This window comes from Enhydra lutris, unplaced genomic scaffold (genome assembly GCF_002288905.1).
Source record: "Enhydra lutris kenyoni isolate GAN:26980312 unplaced genomic scaffold, ASM228890v2 scaffoldscaffold14, whole genome shotgun sequence".
In the NCBI taxonomy this organism is placed as follows: domain Eukaryota; kingdom Metazoa; phylum Chordata; class Mammalia; order Carnivora; family Mustelidae; genus Enhydra; species Enhydra lutris.
In genome coordinates, this window is record NW_019154098.1 from 34,139,546 (window position 1) to 34,145,787 (window position 6,242).

The following is a 6,242-nucleotide window of genomic DNA, read 5'->3' on the forward strand; positions in this document are numbered from 1 at the left end:
TGCTCTCAGCTCAAGGATCTTTATTATTGTTTTGCAAATGGGGGTGGGTGCAGAGAAGGGGGTAAACAGCCTGCAGGGCTGGCAGGGTGGGTGCCTGGGAAGCAGGTGACTGGTGTGTGTATCAGCTCTGGGATGGGCCACGGGGTTGGGGGGAGGGGGATGGGGAGACAGGTCAAGGAGCAGAGGACCACAGAACAAGGGCCCTCCTGGGGCAAGTTAAAGTCCTTGGGACACGAATCCCTCCTTTTGGGAAAGTTCTGGTTCCAAACCCGGAGGCAACTTTGTAACTCTGGCTGGAAAGCATGAGGCGCCCATCTGCTCTGGGGCTTTCTTGGTCCCTGGCCTCGTCTTGGCCCCTGTTCCTCTTGGCCATCAACAGCATAAACACTTTGAATTTACACAGCCCCAGACGCCTGCCCAGGCCGAGTCCCTCACGGCTTGCTGGCTTGGGCTAGAGAAGCCAGAAGGGCTGCCTGGCTCGTCTTCCTCCCTGGCAGGTGCCTCCCGCCAGCCCTCGATGTTCTCCCCGCGGCTCTTCATTCTCAAGGTGGAGCCAGGATATGAATCAGTTGTGGCTCAGGAGATAGAGAAATGGCTTCTTCTTCCCCAGCTTCTGATTGTGGCTAAAACTGAGGCCCCATAAGCCTGAGCCACAGGCTCAGGGCAGAGAGGCTGGGCCTCGGGGAGCCCGCCCGGCGCAGCCTGCCTGCTGGCCTCCCTCCTTTCATCTCTCCCTCAGTTTATAAAGGCACATTCTGGAAAGGGAAAGAAAAGATGACTTGTTTTTCATCTGGTCTCTGTAGGTGTCCACTCCCCCCTCCCAACCCCACACAGTTATTCACTTGAAACCACTCAAATTTTTTTTTTTTTTTTTTTTTTTTTTTGTGCAGGGGGAAAAATGGAAATGTCTTAATTTAATTGTCCTTTCTCTGTAGGCATCACTGGCTCCCTCTGACAGGCCTGCCTTAGTGCCTTGAAGAGAGCCAGATTTAGAAGAAATATTATTTCAGTTCTCGCGATGGAAAAAGACTTAGCCAGGAGGCACAGACTCTGGAAAATTGCTAATAAATTGTCACTGCCTGCTATTAAAAGGATCGATAAGATAAGGCCCTAAACGAAGGCCGGGAGGGAGCTGTGCTTTGAGTCTTGATGCGGGAAGCGGCGCCAGTCGGCTCTGGGGTGTCTCTGGCTGGGGTGACCGCTTGTCCCTTCCCCTCCTTCAGCAGAAACGGGGCCAGCTTCATTCACTGCCCTGGAGATCAGCAGTTATTGACGGTGGTTATGAATAATTCAACCAAATGGCATCTGGGGGAGTTCAGGTATCAGGGAAATCTCCTGGTTTATTGTGTCTGTAGCCCTGAAAATGCACCCACGTGGATCTTCTGGGATACTGTGTGCGATGGTGCCTCCGCCGCCGCCCAGCCCAGCTTGGCTCACCCGTGTGGTTCCTTCTGGCCTTCCCTCCCTTCTGTGGGTGGCCCTGAGGGAGGCCGCAGGGCCGGCCAGCCAGATGGCCGTGTGAAAGACCAGGCTCGTCTGTGGGACCAGCCCATCTTCAGCCCCGCAGATCCTCCCAAATCCGAGAGGGCGAATCTGTGTCTCCAACAGCCAGACCTTTCGGCCACACGCATCTCTGTCCATCTTCTCCCTTTTCTTCTCTGGTCGTCAGCCATACCTCTGAGAGAGCTGTGGTGGGATTCCAAGGGAGCCCTGTGAGCTAAAAGTGGAGTCTCGTTCTTGCCCAGGATTCCCAATCCTTCGACTCTCGGGAATACCTTGAACAGACCAGACCTTTCCACCAGCAGATGGAAGTGTCCGTGCTCTCAGGGACCAGCACGGGGCGTCAGCGGCCTCGGCAAAGGGCAAGAACATGAGGCGATGGGATGTGAGCGGGCTGCAAAGTGTGGGGCCGAGGGGCGGAGGGCGGCTGGTAGGAAACTGGGCAGGAAAGTCCAGGATGGGCGCTTTGGCTGACCATGAGCCACCTTTAGGCAAAATGGCAAAACAGGCAAGTCATTGGTGGCGGTTTCGCCATCTCCTCTTCACTTTCTTTCTCAAATGTCCCTCAATGCCTCCCTCTTTTGCTCTTTAGCTCAGGGGAGCCCTGGATTTTGTGGCCATCCTTGTCAGGCTACAGTCTTCCATTTCTCCCAGCCTCGAGGGAGCCCAGCCTCCTTCCAGCGGGGCCTCCTGGCCAACCAGTGGCCCCAGAGGCCAGGGCTTACCAGGGAACCCTTCAGCGGGTGGCCGGGGAGCACTGAGGGTGTGCAGGGTCCCCGGCTGCGGGCCCGCCTGCGTTATCACTGGCTCACACGAGGACAGCTGGCCGAGCGACCATTCTCCCTACTGTGGGGGTAGCTTCCTGAGAAACGGAGTTATCCCTTGTCCCTGGGGTACACAGCACCCACGTTCTGGAGCCCAGATCTGACTCTCAAGCTAGGCTCTGTCCTCGACATCTCACCTCCCATCTTCTGTAGGGACCCCAGGAAGATGGATCTCTTAGCTCCGGAACAGCAGGGAATGCTCTAGGGGCCCACATCCTTGACATCTGCCGAGATTGGCAGGAGAGGACTGCAGGAAAGCCAGGACCCAAGGAGACTGGCTGGGAAGTGACTGCCACCAAGACTCTGGCACCTTCTCAGATCAACCTGGGACTGCCTCGTCTGCCAGGAATAGCACTGGTGTGCCCTTGACCTAGGGAAATGCAGCCTAAAATAGGTGACATAACCAGAGCCTGAGCAGAGGAAGGACAACAGGCGAAGGCTGCGGCCTCTTCGATGGGGGAGTCTGGAGCACAGAAGGTACTAGGAGGGCTTGGGTGTCAGGTTGCAGACATGGAGGTCTGTCTACCCCACAGCCTGAGTCCAGCCCTCTGGACACCCTACTCGTAGGATTCACCGGACACTGCCCTGCTAGTCAGAGGCCATGTGTAGCCCAGAGCCCTAGAATGCCCACAGACTTCTGGTCGGTGTTTCTACACTGTGGCGCAGTCACTACCTTACGCGGCTGGCAGTGTGCCACAAAGCCAGTTAGGAAAACTCACAGGGGTGGCTCTGAGGGACAGCGTGTGTCCTCCTGCCCAGGACCCAAGTGGTGCAGGCAGAGGGTTTATCCACACCAGCCCAGAAGTGGGGCCACTTCCGCATGGGGCACAGGCTGTGCTTTGCTCCTGGGGCTCCCCTATCTGGGGGCAGGGGCCCAGATACGTGAGGTGTTGCATCCAACGAGGGTCTAACTGACAGCTGAGCATTGTAGGAAGAGGCCCGGTCATCCACACTTGGCCTGAAGATGGCAGCCCGTCCTGCGTCTGGAGAGAGCTGGGACTTTCCTTCTCTGAAACCTTTAAAGTAGGCCAGCTTCCCTTTCCTGGAACGTCTCCAGCCGCTGGTGGTTATAAAACAGCCTCACTGCTGTTTCCTGAGATTTGTTGCTGGAATCATCTGTACCAGTCACCAGGACACATCCTGGAAAGGCACAGAGCAGCCCCTGGCAAAAGGGCCATCACCCCCAAGGAGCCTCATAGGGAAGTGTGTCCTTGGGAGTCAATCAAGGTGGGTGTGACTCCCGGCAATGCCACGTGCTGGTCGAGTGGGCGTGGCCCAGTGACCGAACCTCTCTGAGGATGAGAATCTGAATTCCAGTGATTTCCTTTCTGCCCGTCTGCCCTCCTCAGACAAGTCGTTCCAGGTCAGGTGAGCTGGAGGAAGAGGGATGGAAGAGATGGAAGCAGCACTCGTTGGTCCGGCAGCATCCAGTATGTGGGTACCAGGACGTTAGCCTGCGGTAAACCAGGCACTGAGGGCCCAGCTCCCCTCAAGGTGCCACTGAGACGCGGGGCGCCCTCTGCTGGGCACACTGGGAACCGCAACTCCTGTGTCCACATCCAGGCCTGACCAGGATGGACTAAAGACAGTAATAATTACAGCCACCACTTTCTGATGAGGACTGTGTCCCCTGCCCTCTTTCAGGCAGTTTATATCTATTAACTCCTTTCATGCTAACAACGGCCCTGTACGGCTGGTACCTAATTTTATAGATGATGAAACTGAGGCACCCAGAGTTTAAAGAAATTGCCCAAGTTCACAGAGCCCGTTACGGGGCAGTTCTGAGATCCACACCCCAGGCAATCTGGCTCAGCTCTAGGGAGTGCTTTCAAAAAGGCTAAACTGCTGTTGGCAGAGGACAGCTGCAGAATCATGAAGAAGGAGCTTTCAGGGACCCGAGTCTGTTTCATGCATGGAGCACTGGGCTCTGTCGCTTGGCCACCAGTGTAGAAAAAAATGTTCCAGAACCCAGGTGGTGGGCGGCAGAGCTATAGGCCTGCCTACCTCTGGGGCCGAGGGAGAGGGGATGCAGCAAAGGAGAGCTCATTTCTAGGATGTTGGGTCCCCTCCTGAGGCCTCTCCATCAACACCCGAGCTCTGTCATTGTGCTCCAACCCCTGAAACAGAGCAGCACGGGCCCCTGATGAGACTACAGACCCTGGGGAGAATAACAGTGGAATTAGAATAACAAATACCGAACACCAACATGGGAGCTCCATAAACATTAGAATGGAAATTAAGTTGGAGAAAAGACACCACGAATGGACTTTGGGGGCTGGCTTTTTTTTTTTTTTTCAGTCCATAGATCGCCTTTCAAAGAGAAAATTAAACCCTAAACAGAAAGCAAATGTACGAGGGAAGAGGGATTCTGCTTTCTCACCGGTAGCCTGGGTGTCCCAGGCTGGGCCTGCCTCAAAGGTTCCATTCAGTCCCGAAGCCCCCTGCCATGGCCGGGCTGCTCCGGGCCACGTTCTGCAGACCCTGGGAGTGGGGTGTGACGAGGAGTATTTCTACACACCTAGCCTTCAGCAAAGGGTCTGTGCACAGGGTGCGCTCAGGGCGGGGGTGGGAGCAGCCACAGCTCCTAGCTGAGCCCATTACAGCCGCTAATTGCTACCTGGCCCGATCTAAGCTCTAACGGGGGCTTTTATGAACCTGCAGAATTCCCAGGGATCCCACTGGGCTGCAGCCTCCCGGTGTCCTCTCGCACAGAGCCAGCAACCACTGCACTAATCACAGTGTCCTCAGCCTGCGGTTCCTTCCCTCCCCCACCCCAGTCCAGTTCCCAGCAACGTGCCGCCTAGTTATTCCTGGGGTGGGGGGTGGGGGGGCGTTGGTGCACGCCGAGGTTGGACTCTCATAATTATATTAAAAGCTTTTGACAGGATCAACCTTTCTGTCTTCTATTTCGGTCTTGTTGAAATTCTACTATGCCACGTTAAGGGCTGAAATAAATGTGAGGGGAAGGATCCATCAACCTTTTCTGGAATCAGGGGAGACAGCCGAGTGTGTTGTGTGCCCAGCCAGCACTCGCGTCCAGAGGGAGATTTATGTTTTGTTCTCTTGGCTAATAGGAAAACTGCCCGGGGTGGGGGCGGGCGGTGGTGGCAGAGAATCTATGTTATCTCACTTAGAGCTAAATTTACGCCACTCAATTTTATGCCAATATCAAATCATAAGGCCGGAAGGGGTCCCCAGAGGGTATCCAGCTTACTCCCATTCCTATCTTATGGGCTGGTTCTCTCCTTGCATCCCTACCCTGGTCTTGACCTGACCCAAGTTTGGATGAAAAGATAGCACTGGAAAAGTCAAGGTCACTGACCAGGTCCTTCAACTGGCAAGCTGGCCAGCATACATCCTGACTACCCTCCGTATCCAGTCACTTACTTCTCTGACCTCAAGGTGTGTTAATAGCGGAAGAACATAATGGCCGACACAGCAAGACTTCTGCAGAGAAGAGTGGAGTTGGAGGCAAGATGGCCCTTTCTGTGTGATAAAGGTCAAGAAAAGCACCATGAACAACGACCCACCTGTTCTTGCAGAAGATTCTAACAGTAACATTATCAACATCTAGCATTTTCTGTTATACACCATAGGCCAGGCGCTGAGTTATGTATATAGCATGGCATATCTAATTTCAGCCTTACGACAAAGCTATGAAATAAGCACTGTTAGCCCATTTTGTAGATGAAGAAGTAGAGGCACAGAGAGTTTATGTGTCCTATGGAGAGCAAGCTTCGTGATTGGAATTATATTCATAACTGAGATTTTAATGTAGACACTCTGAACTCTTAGCGCCCACATTAAATTGCCGATCATACACCCAAATGAGAGAGAGTGGAAGAGAAAGGAGGACATCAGGCAGAGTGACCAGTATCCCCACATTTGGTCTTTCCTGGGAAATGTCTTTCAGGGTCT